Source organism: Condylura cristata, unplaced genomic scaffold (genome assembly GCF_000260355.1).
Source record: "Condylura cristata isolate star-nosed mole 26May11 unplaced genomic scaffold, ConCri1.0 scaffold00015, whole genome shotgun sequence".
Lineage (NCBI taxonomy): Eukaryota > Metazoa > Chordata > Mammalia > Eulipotyphla > Talpidae > Condylura > Condylura cristata.
The window spans coordinates 25,586,944-25,606,813 of record NW_004567116.1 but is presented as its reverse complement, the minus strand read 5'-3'; the positions used below and the strand labels follow the sequence as shown (position 1 = coordinate 25,606,813).

General features: G+C 47.4%; 1 protein-coding gene across 2 annotated transcripts in view; it reads left to right on the top strand.

Annotated features, from left to right (window-relative positions):
• The window catches only part of NAV2 (neuron navigator 2), a 358,500-nt gene that overhangs the window by 250,225 nt on the left and 88,405 nt on the right, over positions 1-19,870 (top strand). The gene's annotated exons all lie outside the window — the stretch shown is intronic.

The following is a 19,870-nucleotide window of genomic DNA, read 5'->3' as shown; positions in this document are numbered from 1 at the left end:
AGTCCCTTTAAGCTGTGACTTCTTAAAGATTTTCTGGCCTATTTAACCTCTTCTGCATCTGGGATGATGGGACAGTGTGGAATTGAGATGTACAGCGTTAAAGGTCACTGCTTTGGGGGTTGGGGGTGGTGGTGCCAGACCTGGTCTGTCAGAAACTGAATGTTGGTAACACACGTACAACTTGTGGCTATTCTCTTGGCAGTTCTCTGCCTGCAAAGAAATGGGACAGCATAGTAAGGAAACAGATATTAAAGTCACCCCAGAAATGGATTTACCAAAGAGGAATATTTACCTTCTGTCAGGAGGGCTGGACAGCTGAGCTGGGTGAAGAACACTAAACAGGCTGTCAGGAACTGGGGATAAACCCGACTCTGCCACTAACATGAATATGTCTTTCTCAGAGACATCCCAGTGTTGAGGGTGTGATCTATATCAGAGAGGACAGAAGGCTTTCCACTGCAAGTGTGGCTTTTCCCCTATAATTAATAATGCATGTTTAGGTTTGCAAACTCCATAGAAAGAGGAACCGTTTGAGAACTGCTCTTTCTAAGGCCAACATTCTCTGTGAATAAAATCATTAGAGTCGATTTTACCAGGGGGAAAAACAAATCAGTGTTGCAACACCCCCAATGGAGATTTCACAATTTGCCAAATTATTTTGCTTGTTTTTGTTCTCCTTTAAACATAACATGTAATTTGGTTAGTAAACCTGTTAGCATAAAATGCAAGCCTTACAAGGTACATTTCCCCCATAGCAAAAGAAGAATCTGTGCTAGGCAGTTTAATTTAATGCTTCATTGCAGGGTTAATAGAATTATAATAGATCACAGCTGAATTTGTTTCTGCTTTTAGAGATGGAAGATGTGGGTAGGGACTGGAAAGCAGCATTAGCATGTGTTAGGTTATTCTATTGCAGCATGGATGGTGGGCCCCGAGCAGCAATATATTCTGGTGACCCCCAGACTGGGAGGATCAGATGTGAGCATTATTGAAAGTTGAATGGATAGCTGATCAAATTTTAAAGAAATAATTCAGATTACTTTAAAAAATAGAATATAATAATTCTTATAAATTTCCCATTTTATATGTTTTGAACTGAGATATTTTGCATCGTTCTGAAATATATTAAACTTTTGTAATCCCCAAAGTTATAATAAAAACACCATAGTAATGTTTCATCTGTGGTTAAGCTGAAGTAATAATGGGTTAGTTTTTTATAAAGGTCTTCATGTAACTCTTTCTAAAAGCAATTATTTTTCCCCAAAGTGGGAGGCTAATATTAGTAATGGCAGAAATAACTTTAGACTTCAGGCAGAGAAATGTTTCTTTGTAACATTTAAATTTTAATATTTTGGTAATATTTTGTAGCTAGCATATCAACTCTGATTTTACAAATACTGCTTAGGATTAGGGTAGTGTAGGCACAAGACAATTTAATGTGAATTATCAAGGGAGAAAGTCGCAGATGGTGTGCAGAGACATATACATGATAGTATGCAAATAACTGCAAGTGAGGTAGTCCTATTCCTGTCCCTGTTGTTACAACTGCGTCTTTTTTTTTTTTCTTTCCCTTCTATTTGGATGATAAATCATAGGCAATTCAATATCATGTTTTCCTAAGACTCTAAATGTAAAGTGAGATTGCACACTTCTGATGAGTCTATTACATCCATAGAAAAGTGGATGTTCTTTTATAAAGTGCAGGTATTTCAATGCTACTATGTAGAAAGTATTTTTCTTCATTTATAAATTAGATCTATATAGGCAGAATGTTAATATATTGGTGAGAAGAAACATAATAATCATCTAAATCTGTCTTTCCTTTTCCGCTACCCCATTGTCTGGGAAACTTCCAAGACCACGGTATTTGTTGATTATTGTTAGAATATATATTTTCTAGTGTACATTTAAATACCTGACATTTGTTATTCAAATGACTATTACTGCATTGGACTCAAACATTACTATTTACATAGATTCATTTTATTAAGCAATAGTTGGAAATGTCTAGGTTGATGAATGAGCAGACTGATGTCAGTTATTTACATCCATTTTTTCTCAAGTCAAAATTCTAATCCTAACATGTATCTAATGCTGACATTGGGGTTTATTTTTTATCAAATACCTGTCTGTGCTTTGATTTTTTTCAATTATTTTATTATGCCAAAAATACATGCTTATGAAAAGGAAAAAAAACCCTAAGTTCTTTCAACACTTTTAATGAGTGAAAAAATGCAAAGGATCCAGTACTTTCCAGAATTTCCCCCCTTTAGCCTGCAAAAAGAGTCACAGAGCTGTGTAATTTCCAGGAATTTCATCATTTAAAAAATATGTTAAGGACTATGAGTTCTTAACACACAGGTTGCATGAATTCTACTAAGAAAGTAGGAAAAATACTGAGAGGTAACACCTGACTCGACTTTGTAAGCAGAGCCAGTCACCTCACCGTGGAAAGTGGAGAATCATTAACCTCGCAGTGCAAGCTCAGAGAGCAGCCAGCCCAGGAGAAGCCCAAAGGACGCTGACCTACCAGACAGACCCTGGCTGTTTACAACAGGATGTGCTTGGGGTATCTTGAGGGTTATTAAAAGTAAGTGATAGGAATGTGTAGCTTCAGCTCCCAGGAGATAGGGAGGAAGCATGTCCGTTTGGGAGTCTCGCATGTCACCAGTCAGCTTCCGAGAAATAATAAATGACGCTAGTAAATTCAAAATGCCAAGTTTGCCCTTGATCTCTTGTCACTCTTCAGGATTGCCACCCCTGGGGTCCAGGGTTTATGGGATAGTCAGCAGTGGTTATATCCAGCAAGCTAGAACGTGCCGGCTGAAAAGAGATCAAAAGAGACAAATGGAAGTGGCTTATTACAAGTCATAGGTCCCAGATAACAGACAAATAGAGCTTGGCGTGGAGTTCTCTGGGCTGTAGCTAGGAGGAAAGAAAGCTGAGTGGCTGGGGTTCCAGTGATAAGTGGTTCGCTGAACTCTCTCAAGGTGATGGTTTTCAAAGCTTAAAGCTCAGCAATAGGAAGGTGTCCACTTCCAATGGTCTTTCTTTGTCCCTCCAAAGCACCTCTGTGCCCATTAGCTTTGCAATGCCTTGGCTGTGGCATTCAGTGGGCTGGGAGCAGATAGAGACTCCTCTGTGGCATTTCAGGTAGGCTGTGCATGAGAGCTGCAGGGGGATTTTGGGGATCATTGTTACTTTTTAAAAAAGATTTATTTATGCATACAGAAGTCAGAGGTGCAGGGGCAGTGAGAGGGTTCACCAGAGACAGAGTGGGGAGCAGAACAGGCAGACTGACAGAGTACACTGCTGAGGAGAACAGCAGGGGCGATCAGGAGAGGTCTGCCGCACCATGTGGGTCACCTCTGGGGCAAGGATCGAACTCTCTCTGAAGTGGCTGCAGCCATCTTGCAGTGCTGAGTCCTAACTCATCGTGCCACCAAGGAGGGCACACTGTTAACTTTCTTCCAAACCTCTAGACTGTATAGAATGCCAATAGCTTTTATTTAGGAAATAGCCAAAACAAAACAAAAAACAAACAAAAAAAAAGCACTATGATGAAAGCTCAACTTCAAACTATGAGAAAATGAAAATTATCTCTCACAACATACCAAGAAACCAAGCAGGGGAGGATAAACTGTTTTTCCCCTTCTTATTACAAGGGGACAAGAGGTTTGTTATCCTCCAAATGTTGAGTGTTTCAGATATGGAGACCACATTTTCAGTTAAGGATTCAGAGCCACTAGACAGACTTTCGGTCTGCAGCAGGGGCTCTGTCCTCAGAGTTGTCCCAGTTTCAGCTTGAATGGGGAGTCCCATGGTGTGAGGAGGAGTCCCATGGTGTGAGGAGGTGACTATGCAACCTGGTATTTGACTGGCCTGCCAAGCTGAACCCTCCTTACTCGACGTGTGTGTCACAAGATCTTCAAGAACCCATGGTGCCACTTGGCTTTGTGATCTGTGTGGAAAATAATAGCCCTCCTGGCTCTGAGCTGTGCCTTCAGGAGCTCAGGCCCAACATGGAGGGAGGGTTTAATCCAGGTCGGAGATGGGATCCAAGCCAGCAGATGGAATGGGAGGGGGCATAGAGGAGACCCTTACTGGGCCATAAGTTCCCAAGTTGATTATTTGATGAGCACAACCCCTGCTGTGCTATACAGACAAGAGGGAGTTAAGATAGGAAAAATGTTCTCTGCTCTCCTTCCTTTCCAAGCCTGTGGCAAGCAAAATAATATCCTGTGCCAAAGATGTCCATGGACTAACCTTCCAAACCTATGAATGTGTTTCGCTACATAAGCTGGGACGTAAGTTTGCCTAGCAGCTGACAATCAAGCTGGGGAGTTTACCTTGGTTTACCCAAGTGAATCGGTGTCATCACAAGGTCCCTAAAAGTGGAAGGAGGCAGGAGGGGAAGGCAGTGTGATACTAAGTGAAAAGACTCAACTTGCTCGTGGAGGCTCTGAAGATGGAGGAAAAAAATGCAGCTGGGGAACGTGGCCCCCTCTATAAAGAAAGGCAAGAGGATGGAAACTCATGTAGATCCTCCAGAAATGAATGCAGCTCTGGGATTTGCGTTTGGGACCCATCAGATTTCTGATTCACAGTGCTGTAAAATACATTTTCATTTGTTACTCAGCATTGTCATTTGAAAAGTTCTCTTTCCGGGGCCCGGATCACCATTGTGTGGTCCCTGAGTTTTTCTAACCAGGGTTCTGGAGGTCTCTGAGGCTGAGCTGAGCCATGGCTGAAGGAGGCCTTCTCCCTGCCACGCCGCCTGCCTGCCTGCCTGCCCCAGGCCTCTGCTGTGCTTGTTGCAGCCTGCGTCCCCCACAGGAACTGAGCCGGGCAAGCAGTCTCTCCCCTCTCACCTTACTACTCTTGACACGTCCTGCCTGCGGGTGTTTGGGCCTTATTTCCTCCATGTCCACGGGACCCATAGCTTTCTTACCGGACAGTGCAAACAGGACACGTCCATCCTCACACAGGCTCTGTCCGGCAGCTAAGAGAGTGGACACCTCAAGGCGTATTTCAAAAGGCAGCTATGGAGCACTGAGGAGACAGGATGATGGAGGGGTGGGGGGTGCTGCCTGAAGAGACGCTGGGCCCAGGCACTCTCAGGCAAGACTCTTAGCTCTGCAGCTTTGGGATTTTGTCTCTAAAATGAGGACGGTGTCTCTAAGGACCATTTTATGGAGCACAACGTGAAGGCATTTTGTATGGTACTCAACAAAGATAAGTACTCTGATTATTCCACAGCCAGGCAGGGAATCTGTTCCCTAACCCTCTGCAGCTCCCTTTTCTTTATATATAGATAGATATATATATATAATTGATTTTCATAATCAACCCCCTTCTTTCTATGTCACCTTTGAGTATTTAAATAAAATAAAAGGGTGATTGTAAATGGAAGGAATGAAGCACTGGGACCCAGGAAAAGGCAGTTAGAGTATCACGTGTTGGAAAGAAGGAACACTGAGAATACAGAATAATCACCTTAGATACCTGCACAGCTGCGTGTTTGATTCAGCATGGGTTGACCAGCAGGCTTTCGTGAAAAGGCGCTTTGCCTTGCTCTCCCCCCTCTCCCTGACTTCTCTGACCCTGTTAATATCTTTATTTTTCCTTAATTGGGTTAGCCGGCTGAGAGAGATTCACCTTCCTCTTTCTCTCTCATTGCCTTTCCTTCTCTGCCTGCCTGCCTGACAGCGTTGCATCTCTCCAGCTCAGAGTGTTTCCTTCACCCTGCGCTCCCGGGCCTCACCCACCTCCCTGGGAGGTGCAGCGGCCTCTGGCACAGCACCCAGCATCCACCATCCTCACTGCCATCCTCACTGCACTCCCTTCCCACCCCGTCCCCCTTTCTTTTCCTGCTTATGGATGGCAGAGGAAACAAAGTTGGGGAGAATGAAAGTCACTTTCATTTCAAAGCTCATAAAAAAAAGCCTTCGAGGCAAATCTCTATTTCCGTGGTAACATGTAATAATTCCTTTGGCCTTTCCCAAGGGCCTTTTTTTCTGCTGGTAGCACTGGCTTCCTTTTCAAATAAGAGCTGCTGCTGTGTGGGGTGGGCAGGCAGGGGCCACCTGTGCCGACAGGGGTGGTGCTGACAGGAAGCAAACCATCTGCACCTTAAGCCGCAAAGGAATTCTGCCAGGGGCTAAGAAGAGGAGAGAAGGGCCAGCCAGTGTGTGTCATATCACAGGGGGCTGTTTTTCACTTAAAAATGAAAAGGCTGGGCCCTCCCTGGTGGCACAGCAGGTTAAAGCACAGCACTGGGTCGCTGAAGCCACTTCAGCATGAGTTGGATCCCCGCCCCGGGAGGTGACCCACATGGCGCGGCAGACCTCCCCTGGCCCACCCACTGCTCCCCTCAGCAGTGTACTTCATCAGTCGGCCTGCTCTGCTCCACACTCTGTCTCTGGTAAATCCTCTCACCACCCCTGCCTGTACCCCATTTCTGTATGCATAAATAAATAAATCTTTTAAAAAATTAAAAAAGCAATGTCTTGGCCCCAGGAGGCTCTTCCACTGCCTGCCCCACTGCCTGCTTCTGACTTTGTTCCCAGTTACACCATGGAAGAAGCACAGTCGAGGGGAGGGCGCACAGTCATTTCCCCAAAGTGCATTTTTCAAAAATGCTGCATGGCCGGCAGTTGTTTAAAGGAAATGTGTAGACTTGATGGCTGTCCACAGTATGGGTAAGAGGCTGTCTAGCAACTGGAAAGCACAAATAAGAGGTCACGAAGAAAAGCTAACAGGTGCTGCTTCCCTTTTGGTGCATATCCTGCAGGCATAGAGCCCCCCAGTCAGAATCTGACCACACTGTGCCCTGAAACTGGAAAAATAGGAAGTCACAAGGCTGCAAGTAAATTCAAAGGTAAAGAGAAGTGCGTGCATTTGCAACACGTGCCTGTGTGCAGAACAGAAAATGCACGGGGCACTGTACTAATGACCACCACTTTTGTATTACAAATGCTGTGCAAATAAGCTGTGCCTGTGTCCCCCATTACTTAACCAGCTTGTGCTGTGTGCCCCCAGCAGCAACCACCAGTCTGATGGGCTCTGAGAACAGGAGAGTGAACACATAGGCCAGGGGCATGATGGCTGAGTTTTGAACCCTAACTTGGCTCATTTGTATTTCACCCCACTATCTGGACCAAGCTTCCATATGGCCAAGCTTTGATATGGCACTTTAGAGACAATGCTGGTGACTGCTGAATATTCACAGAGCACCTGCTGTGCTCCAGGCCCCTGGATCCCTGATGAAAGGCACACCCCTGCTCCCTGCTCGCAGAAGGCTGACAGTGAAGTACAGGGATGAAACCCAAACAGGCCTGCAAAACTGGGTGTGCCCGAGGGTGCTGGAGAGTTTCACTGGGTGCAGGAAGGAGCATCCCTGAGTATTCAATGCCATCCTCGGTAGGGATCTTGGTGTTATCCTAACAAAATCCTGTCCACAGGATTTGAAAGGTCCTTTAGAAACATTAGCCACTTATCTCATCATCCATTTGGGGTTTACTTTTTGTTGCCTTTAATACTGTTGTCACTTTAAAAGAGTAACCCAGTCAGGATTTCTGCTGCTGAAATGTAACCTCCAACTGAAGTCTGTAGACTGTAAGGATGGCAGCCTGGCCCCTGGCCTATTCAGAAGTGTCCCTGGCTCCAGCGTGCCTTTGGATCGGGCATGTAGGACCAATGTGACAGCCAGGAGATTTATTCAGGGTTTCCTTGCAAGCCAATGTGTTTCCCGGAGGCTGCTTTTCCTAAGCCTGCTCCTGTCAGGAGACAGCAGCCTACGGAGCAGGCTGGGTGAAAGGGCCCTTCAGCAACAGCCATTACAGGCCCTCACTTTCCCAGTGAGGAATCAGACACCCAACAGCCTGTTTCTGGTGGCCCAGTGACCACAGCTTCAGGGAGCGAGTGTGAGTTTGGGAACTACGAACACTAAATAACTCTGGTGAAAGCACCCATTTTTGGCGGTGCTGATTATAAATAGAACCCATGCAAAAAAGACTTTTACCCTGGGAGCTTGGGCGGTAGGGGGGGTCTCATCCTAGATCTGACCCTGCCACCACTGACCATTTGAGGCTTCCCCTCTGTGCCCTCTGGTTTCTGCATCTGTGTGGTCCACTGACTGATGCCAAGGTCTTGGAGTGGCTGCGAATCAGTGTTCTTGTAAGAGCTGGGGTTCTCTACCAAGAATCAGGGGAGATGTGCAGACCCAACAGGCCAAGGGGCCCACTCTTCTGCACACAGCAGACAATTGCCAGAGAACAGAAAGCCTCACAGCCTGCATCCTCACTGCATTTCCCACTTAGAGGCAGGTGAGGGAAGGGTTGCTCGCACTGCCACCATAGGTACAGAAGAATCCCCAGGACTGAGGGACCAGAACACTATCTTCCAAAAGAGCAGCACAGGCCAGCACAGTGGATGAGAGCAGCAGGGGCCTTGTGCCTTTCTGACACTGTGGAGAGGATCATACATGACAGTAGGTCTGGCTCTAACTTGGAACTTCCCCAAAATTATACTAAGAGTGGAAGTTTATGGAATTGTAGTCTTATTTTCACTGAGATAAAACTCCCTATGACTGATAGCAGTGAATTATATTTATGTTGCTGGGTGTTCTGACTGCGGACTTAATTAGACTTGGTGGTTATGGTCTTTGTTCCCTAAATCGGCACTCAGTAGAAGCGCCTCTCCAGAGGGGGCAGCAGCTTTGGGAGTGAGCAGTGTTGGGCAGTGGGGAGGGGTGTCCCTCTGCTGTGTTGTTCATCCAGTTGGTAGGTTTTGCATGGTGCACCCCAGTTCCTGAGGGCAAAGCAGTAGTGATGTGAATTGTGCACATAGAAAGGAACTAAGGCTGTAGAAGGGACCTTCCTTCCCCAGAGCCACTGCTGCAAGGGGCAAAGTGAAGATTGGTGTTTGGGTCTCTCAAAAAGCGGTGCATGCCTCCCTTTTTATTCAAAGACTGGGTGCAGTCCCACTACCATGTGACCCTCTCTCGGGATCAGCCTGAGTAATCGGTGAGTAGCTCCTGGTTCTCAGCTCCATATGAGGTCCATGCTAAGGTGAAGGCATCTGGGCCACGCATCTCTGAGAGTCCTGGGTCCAGGTAGCAGATTCCCCACCTGGGACATGCAGTGAAAGGAAAGCCCAAGATGCAGCTTGGGCTTCGGCTGAAGCCCTATGAGAATTGTAGGAAGCTCGAATGTGACGAATGTGACGCTTTCCGCTTAACAACATTTAACTCCTTCAATGGCAGAATGTCCAGCACAGGTATCCGTGTTGCCTTTGTCATACTGATCACATGGTGACAGGCTCTGCCTTCTGACATCCTCCCTGGGAGTGGCCCCAGCTCGAGACCCCTGTGGCTTAGGTGTGTCCCAGCAACACAGGAAGAGGGGCCGGCTTTGTCTGCTCCGGCTGCAGCCTCGCTCTCCCTCATCCTCTGGGCACTTTGATTTATCCCCGTCATTAATCGTGGTGCTCAGTATTGTGAAATTGCTTGAAATGAGATCTGAAGAGAGACTCTGACATTTTGAGGGATGTTACGAGATTGCGTGGAGGAGATGAAACGGAGACTGAGGGAAATGAGGTGGTTGCATGGCTCAGTGAGCTCAAACCCCCACTGGAGGGTCTGTCTCTGCCTCTACCTGTCGCTTACCCTGAGATTTGGGAGTGAGATACACAAACCGCTATGGCTCCCCAGTGGCAAATTTCAGCTTGCAAAACCGACCCTTTTTAGCTGCTTTGGGCTTCTGGAAATGAGTTATAGATAACACACAGGTGTGTGGTAGTGGAAGCCCTAGAGGAACAACACAGAACATGCTGGTTCCAGTAAGCACCTGCTGTGTGCCTTTTGGAGGGTGCACTGGCAAAGGGCACATGGTTCCCACAGTCAGCGTCCAGGCTTTATGTGGGAGGTGAGAATGGCTCTTCAGTACCCTCTACCATGTGCTACGTGAGTTCTTGTGAGAAAAGGGGGCCACGTTTGGTTGTCAGTGTGGAAGCAACTCACGAGAGCTGTGGGTGCACTGGGAGGCTGCCTCAACTTCACAGAACTCTTGGCACTTTGGAATCTGGGCTCCTAGCCTGGGTTCATTGTCAGAACTTTTTTTTTTTTTAAAGATTGGTTTATTTATGCATACAGAACTGGGGTACAGGCCAGAGGTGGAGGGATAGTGAGAGGATTCACCAGAGACAGAGTGGGGAGCAGAACATGCAGATCGACGAAGTACACTGCTGAGGGGAGCAGCGGGCAAGACAGGAGTTATCTGCTGTGCCATGTGGGGCACCTCTGGGGCAGGAATCGACCTCGCACTGAAGTGGCTATGGCTGGCTTGCTGTGCTGTGCCCTAACCTGCTGTGCCACCGTGGAAGGCCTCATTGTCAAAACTCTTATTTATTGAACACCTACTGTGTTCCAGGTATTGTCCTAGATGCTTTGCATATGTGCCTTGATGACGCAGCAAGACAGGAGCTTGCCCCATTTCTCACATGAGGAATTCTGGAGCCTGTGAATCTAAATGACTTGAGTGAGTGGCAGAGATCCAAGTCCCACCTCAGCCTATTTGACTCCAAAACTAGTGATCTCTCCAGGATACCTTACTCTCTTGAAAGGGGAGAGTATTCCAGTGAGGTTTAGTCAGCAAATCCAGCTCTCTTGGAATAATTAGGAATAACGTCCTGCTTTCTCTTACCTGAACAACCCCCACACATGCTTCAGAGCTGCTTCTAGCCCTGTCTCCCCTTGGAAACCTCTTGCCCTCCATCCTTCTCTCCTAACCTCAAACAGGATACTTCTCTCATGGCGTCTCCTTAGAACCTGTGCTTTGCTTTCTAGTATTACTGAGCAGGCCTTTGGAATTGTCTGCTCCTAGGTGCTCCCGGCTAGCCTAAGAGGAAGGAGCTAGAATAATATCTTACTCTTCTCAGCCATCCCAGGCTTTTGCACACAGCCTGGCATATACAGTAGAAGGTGTTTGCTATATATTATCCTACATTTTCTTAAGAATCATGGATCACAGCTACTCATTCTCATTGGCTGCTGCCCTGTTCTGATTGGTCGGTGCTCTCTTCTTATTGGTCACTGCTCTATTCTGATTGGCCGGTGCTCTGTTCTGACCAGTCACTGCTCTGTTCTCTGTGGTTGGTGTCTTGGCTCTGGTGATTGCATTGCATCAGTCACCAGATTGGTGTCTGCATTGCAACAACTTTAAATATTTCACTTCTTTCTTACCCAAAAATAAATATTTACCACTTCAGCACCGCACCATTTACTCATTTGTGCTACATGTGAAGAGCACCCTGTCGTGTAGCTTCAGAATCAGAGTTGGGCAGTCCTGGAGAGAACATTAGCTTTGGAATTAGCACCGCCAAGGTGGGGATTGGTTTTCTGCCATTCACAGCCTGGATGCCCCAGACATACAGATTCACTGGCCTCAGGACCCCTCATGTGAGAATTGGGGAGAGCTTTATCTTTCTGGGTCCTCAAAGCACATGCCAAGGTGATGTTTCCCTAAGAATGGTTCATGGTATTGGATATTAAGTTTCCCCTCCTTTCCAGCTAGTCTTTTGGCAAGTCTCACTCATAGTCCCTCAAAAAGAGCTCTTATAGCTCCAGGTAGTATATTCACCCAGCGTCCATTGTGATCTTAAAACACACATCGGGTTCTAGTAGGCCCAGCCTAAAGCTTTACTACAGTGGACTTTTCACAGCACGTAGAGCCCAAACTCTGTACCATCACCAAGGTAGTGCATGATGTAACCTCTGTCTGCTGCTGTGGCTTCACTTCATCCCACTCCCCCTTCAGAAATGTTTCCCTTCAGAAGCCTTGTCAAGCCTGTCTCTCTTCAGAAGCCTTGTGCATCTTATTCCCTCTGCCTGAAATGTACTTTCCCCCTGTCCCCTCTCCTCTTTACAGGGCGGATTCATTTTCTTCCAGCTCAGCTCCGTATCACCACTCAGAGAAGCCATCCTTGGCCATTCTAACAAAGGTCTCAGCTATTAGTGCCTTTTGGAAAATTCAGTTTGTTTATTGCCCGTCCTTTGCATTTGTTTGTTTTTGTTATGTCTTCCCACTAGGCTTGAAATACCAATAAAACAGAAGCAAGTCAATTCTGTTCACAGGTAAATTTCCTTCCCAGCACAGAACCTGGCTTGGAGAAGGTCCATTACATGTATCATGAGTGACCCAAGAAACACCCTCAGACAATGGCAGGAAATTTAATTTAGTGAAGGACTAGAATGCTGATGCACAGGTGAATAAATTAGCCCAGAAAGGGTAAAGTGCTTTATCTGGGGTGCAAGGATGGAAAATGGTCTTCCCAGCCCCAGGTCCAGCACTGTGGCCAGTGGTCTGCATGGTCTCCTACCCTCCATCACTCTCGCGATTCTGCTTTGAGGGGAGAAGTGTCTCACTCAGCTCTTGTCCCCCAACTTCTCCTGTCTTTGGGGAACTCTGTTAGAGGAAAAAGCACACCCAAAGAGCAGCTGGCAAACACCAAAGTAATGGACTCACTCCACATCCCTGCAGGAGGTCCCACTCTTTGGAATCAGTAGACTAACCACCATGTAACAACATCAGAGGTGCAAACTTGTTAAAATCCCCAGCAAAAGTCTTGAAACAGAACTTGAAAGGGTTTATGACCCTGTGGATTTGAACTTCTCTCTGAGCCAAGCTGTAATTCCAGCTCTGCTTTTGGACGTAAAGATCAGAGCCATAATTCGAGGAGGGCCCCAGAATGCACACTGATTATGTTTCAAGGCGCAAGCTGTGGCCGAAGCTGCTGGGGGAGGACCTGGGAGACTGACCCAGGAGGGGTATGGGCTGGAGGGCAGAGAGGAGTGAAGCAGAGTGTCTAACGGAGGCAATTAAATGTCCTTACTTCTCAATTTAAACAAAAGCCCTGAGGAAGTTTCCCAGAAGGCTGTGTTCTTAATGATCTGGAATAAAGGGAGCCAAGCCAAAAGCTGGTGGAGCTAATGGGGACCCTGGCCTTGAATGTCCCTACAGGGAGCCTGAGGGCAGTGCCTCTGACCACAAGCAGCACTTGTCATGCTAATGCCACAGCCACTGGGGTGCCACTGAGGTCAGCTTCCAGATTTCTCATTTGAATTCCACCCTGGAGAGCTGGGACTCCTGTCTGTTCCTGTCCACAGGCCTCCAGCATGTAGGCTGGATCTGAGGTTCCTGGTGTAGACCCTCACTTTCCCTGTGTCCCTGCTGTCCCTGTCCTGTTCCTCCCTTCTCTCCCCTAATACAGACCTGCCAAAGGACATTTTGTGACCCTACACTACTGTTAAGTTCAGTCCCCTGAAGAGACCTCTAACCTTGGTCCTTTCTGCCACAACTAACACTTGGCGTCTCCTGCACACGCCACGGAGTTCAGCGTCTCTGTGCCTTTGCCCAGGAACTGCCCTCTGCTTGGAATGTCTTCCCCTGACCCTTCTTTGCTAGGCTAATACAGCCCTGTTTCAGCATTCAGCTCTGACATCATCCCGCTGGGCATCGCACACAGTCAGCACCCTTCCATGGTGCTCCCAAATAACCTCAGGCAACCCTTTGCCACATTTACGTTTTGTTCCCACCACTACCCCTTAGAGCTCATCACTTAACTTAGAACAAATATTGACATTTTTTGCCCCTGTGCTACCCCATGAGGCAAGTACTGTCTTACTTACCACTGGGTTTCTGGAACCTGACCTAGTGATACAGTATCTAGCACATAGTAGGCACTCAGTCAGCAGCTGCTGAACTTGGAACTCTGGTATTACCTGAGCAAGTGGTGTCTCTCCACCTGCCTTGAGTTTTTCACTACGATTGGGGTTGGTTTTCTCACTCTCAGTAGTGGCTCCGTCCTGAGCAGGGTAGAGAGCACAGAGTAGGTCTTCAGTGAAGATCAGATGCAAGCCTCAGCTGATCTGGGGACGAACTGTGTATGGGTGCTTGCCAGCACTGAGGAACACAGGGAGCCTTCTTCAGACACCAGAGTCCTCTCCATTGTCTCAAACACCAGGGTGAGAGCCCCTGAAGGAAGGGGCATGTGCTGAGGGCTCTGGCAATTCTTTCTAGATCAGAAGACAGAGCATGAGCGCCACAGCGCAGAGTAGGGTGGGAAGGATCCCTGCAGGGATCTTTCCTGGGGGTCTTGGAAAACAAGTGGGACTGAGTGGTGAATCCTTTTATGGTGGGACGCCTGGGTCACTGAGTGACCCAGGAGAAAGAGCAGTCAAGTTTGGCGAAGAATAATGAAATAGAGGGAAAGAAAGCCTGGTGTTTTGTTCTACAGGAAAGGAGACCCCATCTTTGAAGGCCACCCTCGTTTTCCAGCAGAGAAGCTCCCTTCCTCTGATACCCAACACTTTACCTGAGCCACCCCTCCCCCTGTGCCCTTCAGAAATCCCTTCCCCAGCTCCAGGCTGCATCAGGGGTCATCGCTATGTCCTTGGAGAGAAGTCTTCCGAAAACAGACACTGATAGACTGAGGCAAATAGCTGACTTATTTGTAGATGCCCCCAGGGTGCATGGAATTAGAACTGGCCACCTCCTAATGATTAAACACTGCACAAACACTCAGTGACCCAGGCGTCCCACCATAAAAGGATTGTAACCCAGAGGGGGCAGCAGCCACCCCTCCACTGAGCAGGTAGGAAGGCTAGAAAAATGCTTCCTGTCCTGAGTCCTCTCACAAGTGCTCAGAGAATACACCCAGACCTTCACTGTAGCTGAGGGAGGGAGCTCTGGGAGGGGAGGGATGGGATTCTGAGAGTGGAAAATACCAAGTCCCTCCTTCCCTCTCCCGTGCTAAGTGCTCTATCCTATGCCGTGGGCTCCATCATAACCCTACCATGAATGGGGAAATGGAACTGGCAGTTGGTGGGGCTGGAGTTAAATGAGATCTGAAATGGTGCCCAGTTCTTCTGCATACCCATCTCAGAGGGGAAAGCGGTCGCCATCACTCTCAGGGTAGAAGCCACAGCTGACTCAGAGAGGGTAGGTCCCTTGTAGGGATCACACAGCAGGCAGAACCAGAACCCGAGTCCTCTGAGCCTCCAATACCAGCTCTCCCCATGTCTCAAATGTCTCTTAGAGATCAAGGAACTCAAAGGGACATTATGTCTCCTGTTCTGTCTATACCCACTTCCCCAGCCACCCCCTTTTTAAGCTAACTCTGCTTGAGTCAAGGAGTGAAAAGAACCCACTTGCCTCTGCCTAATGCCTTTCCAGTAAGGAGACTGCTGGTCCCTACTGGTGGGGAGCTCAAGGGAGTCTCACCCACCTACCTGCAGTACAATGGTCCAGACAGTGGCTGCAGGTGTGAAGCAGCCTCTCACCTGCCTCTTGAAAGGGAAGGATGAGTGCAAAGCCTACAGTTACCGCCAGCTATGTTGAGTTATCAGCGTCCACTGCTTGTCCCTCAATGCGGGGATAGGGGGTGCGCCATTCCGTTTACCAATTTACTGCATTCTGGTGTCCTGCTACTGATGATGATATCGTGGAGTGCCTTGTGTCTGGCCAGGGAACTTTAAGACGACGTTTAGAACTCCATCTATCTAGTCTGAGTAAGCCTCTGGCCCTGCATGTCAGTGAATCCCCTAGAATCCCTAATAAGGAGCTCTTGAGCACTAGGACGCTTTGAACTCCAGGATGGAGACTGTCCTAGACCTTGCAGAAGCTCACGTGACATTTCGAGCAATAGTTGTCACCCCGCTGGCCCGTGTTCCCCTGTAGCATCTGGCTCTGCTGAGTGTTGCAGGATGCACCGGCCCAAGCTACAATGTCCTCAAGACTTGTCTCCGTGTAAGGGGACAGTTAAAGGCTTCTACTATGGAGTTCTCTGCATCCCAAGGAACCTGGCAGCATTCGAGATGTGGGGCGCTGGCCAGAGGAGCCTGGGGCTCTTCTGCTCCCACTGAAAAGGTCATCCGGGCTCACGGATATAAAGCAGGGGCTCAAACAAACACTAGGCGGTTTTGATGCTCCGATAAGTTTACAGCTGATCTCAGAACTTCCTCCCACCAGAGGCTCGGCCTAACTATTCCCATGAATTCCCTCTCCCAGCCAGTGTTCAGTGTAACATTAGGTGGTGCTGAAAGAAGATAACATCTGAATCCCTTGGGTTGCTTTTCAAGTTACATTATTAGCTTCCGATCCAGCCTGCACTGGCCACCGTTCTTCCAGATGCAAAGACAGGGCTTCTCACCTGCCTACCTTTTTGTCCTTGTTGTTATGCGGCATGTGAAACCTGAAACAGTATAATGCTGGGGGTAAGAGCAGAGACTCTGGAAGAGCTTCTTACCAAATCCTGTGGCTGGGAAACCAAATCATTACTCAGCCACCTACCAAATGACTGCAGTCCATTGATACAGATAATCAGAGGCCCTTCTTGTTGGTCGGATAGCTACCTGTGAAAATCCCGACAGTGATACCTGTTACTCAGAAGGAAGACAGGGAAGAAGTGGAGGTGTCTCTTGATTCTTCTCACCAGACTCTGAACTCTCTGAGGATTGAGAACCTCCCTGTCCTCTAACTTTTTACAGTGAGTGCCTGAGAATACATTGTCCTGTTCTAGAACCTCGATAAATATTTAAACAATTGCAGCCCCACGTAGTTCTACTTATTTTAAATCATTCTTTAGAGGCAGAACAAGGAGTAATGATACCCATCTGAAATGCAGGCTTTAAAAAAAAAAAGGCTTATTTATTTATGCATACCAGACCTGGGGTGCAGGCCAGAGGCACAGGAGGTGAGAGGATTCACCAGAGACAGAGTTGGGAACAGAACAGACAAAGCTGCTGTAACACACTGCTATGGGAGCAGCAGGCAAGACAGGAGAGGTCTGCTGCATTTTGTGAGTCACCTCCCTGGCTGGGGATCAAATTTGTGCTGCAGTGGCTGCCCATCGCTTCATAGTGTTGTGCTTCAACCCATTACCCCAGTAGGGAGGTCCATCAGAGGTTTGCAGTAGAGAGAAGAGCACAAGAAATATGCTCCTGTGCACCCAGCACTGAACTGAAGGCTCTCAGGATTTCACCTCTTTCACTTGCCCAATTCAATCCTGCCAGGTGGGTGGCACCTCTATTTTTCAGGTGGAGATACTAGAATGAGGTGCAGAGAAGTGATCTTTCCAGCTGCCTAGTTGCAGTCACTGGGGTAACAGTAGCAGCAGCAGGTATCGTGTGCAGAACAGCTCTGAGCCAGGCACCTGGCCAGCACGTATCGGTTAATCCTCATGACAACTCAGTGAGGTATCTTCCTTTGAGGTTCAAAAAGGTGCCCATCATTGCAAGTGAAACGGGGGCTGTCTTCCAGATAGCATTTAAAAAGATTTTATAGAAATAAACTTTCAAAACAGAAGAATTAGTTTATTGAATAAAATGGTGGCACTTCCTTCCCTAGGAGTCTTGAAAACGAACCCTGCTGCCCTTGAGGCCGAGTGCATGGGTGGGATTTATCCTGCAGATGGAGGGTCCGTGGGAGAGCAGGTTGAGCGCGTTGGGGCTTAGCCTTGTCTCTGTACATTGACCAGCTCGGCAGTCTTAGAGTCACTGAAGAAACTGACCTGCCCTACTCTCCAGTGAAATGACATGTGAGAAAAGCTCTCAGTGTCTAAATTTAGCCAAGCAGAGTGTAAGCCTGGCTACCAGAAGAAGATAGGCTTGACAGGTTGGCTGGAGAACAAAAAGCAGTCCTTGAAGAAATCAGTTCCCCTTTGAAAGGTAAGTCAGAGTTGGTGTTTATCTCCTGGAAGTCTGGTATGTGCACTCACTGGGATGGGCGCACCACCAAAAAGAGGGCATCTCCAGGGGGGCTGCAGCCGCCCTCAGAGTCCAGTCAGCCAGCATTAGGGTACTTGTCAGTGACACCCAGCCCCACGCCCAGGGTGCTTGTTCATGGCGCTGTTTAGAATTTGTCTACAAATAGAACACCCTTGAGCTTTCCAGACCTTGTGCCAGTCTCCTGAGGCTGGTCTGTGTGGTTCCTGTGTTGTGGAGGTGAAGGAACAGAGTCTCAGCCTGTGGGTTTTCAGCCTAAGTCCCATCTTCTACTTTCCAGGACTAAGACTCCTTCTTTAGATTTGGACTGAAATTTCCAAATTTCTCCCCTAGAGAATTCCACTTTCTACTAAAATGTGCATCTGTCTGTATCTGTGTCTGTGTCTCTTCTCTCTCACCTTTATGCTCCTCGTCTCAGCTACTTCTTGAGGTCCAGTGCTGATAACCAATGAAGATTCAGGGGTGCAGACAAGGGCAGGCTTGCCTTGGCATCCTATCGGACTCTGCTTGGGCAAAGACAGAGGATCAGTTGAAAATCATTCACACCCCAGCTCTGTCCACCAACAGGTCAGAAAAGAAATTACCCAGAGTGGGAGATGACTAAACTTAGGTGTGTATATATTTCTTTCTGCTGTTTGTGCTTTGATCCACTTGGCAGTTGAAAGTTGAAGTTCTTCAGATCTTTTCCCCCCCGGTTATTTTGCTAGATAAACCATTTTCACAGAACGGTATGTGTGCCTGCACATGCTTAATTTCTCTGGCATCTGATAAATGTTTTCAAATAGGGTAACACTGGAAGCACTTTTCACTACCTGAAAGTGCTTTGGGTAAATCGATTTGATTCTGTTCCTCGATGGTTGTGATGACTGCTCTTTCATAATGGCTCAGATCATTCTAATTACCCTTCTTATCTCTTGCTTCCTGATCAACTATCTTTTCTGTTCCTTCCTGCCATGTTTGCTGGCACTTGAAACTTCATGTCCTCACACAGGTGTCTGTGAGACTCCCTGACTTTGAGGTGGGAATTTAGAATTCTTTGTATTGATGAGAGATAGGAGGCTTCCTGGAGGAGATGCCATTAATTAATTCATTTTTTAAAATCAAGTACCATTATTTTATATCCTTGTTAACTTCTTAACAATTTAGGATTTCTTTCTCAGGTGTAGTCACCAGAGCTCTCCCAAGGAGGGAGAGCTGGTTTGAGGCAGCCTGGGTTGAGGAAGTTGAAGATCTGAAAACTCACCTGGGATCGAACTCTAAACTCTGTGACCTCAGACAGGGTACTTCCTTTCTGTGTGGGCTCATCCATAAAATGAAGGAATTGAGACAAGTGGCCCCTAGGTTTTTTTTTTACAGATCCAAACTTGTTGGGTGACCTCAGTTCACCAGATTGCCAACCCAGAATAAGATTAGGGACTTGGTTATTGAAGATGAGTTGCATGCAGGGCCCTCCCTGGTGGTGCAGCAGGTCAAAGCACAGCAGGTCAAAGCGCAGCAATGCTAAGTTAGCTGCAACACTTCAGGGTGAGTTCAATCCCCAGCCACAGAGGTGACCCACATGGCACAGCAGACCTCTCCTTTCTCGCCTGCTGCTCTCCTCAGCAGTGTACTTCATTGCTCTCTCTGTTTTGCTCCCCACTCTATCTCTGGTGAACCCTCTCACCACCCCTGCACCTCTGGCCTGTGTGTACCTCAGTTCTGTATGCATAAATAGATACATCTTTAAAAAGATGATTTGCATGATTAGAGCTGGGTGCTTGTTAAACTCAGTGGTGTCTGAAGGAACTCTAGAAACTTCAACCAATAGGCTATGGGATTGTAACTTGCAGGTTTCTGTGGAGTAGACACAATAATTTTGAAAATGCTGAATTTGTCAAGTTCGTTACTTAAAATGCAAACAACTGAGGGAAATTTCTGAACTGGGACTCAACTAGGGATAATTTTCCTTTGATATGCCTGATTCTTGCAACTTTTCCAGCAGCTGCAAAATGAGTCTGAGCTTCCTGATCCCCCTTAGGATAAAGTTCCAACTCAGTTACAGGTCTGTCTATGAGATCTGGCCCCATTATTTCTTACCCTCTAACCATA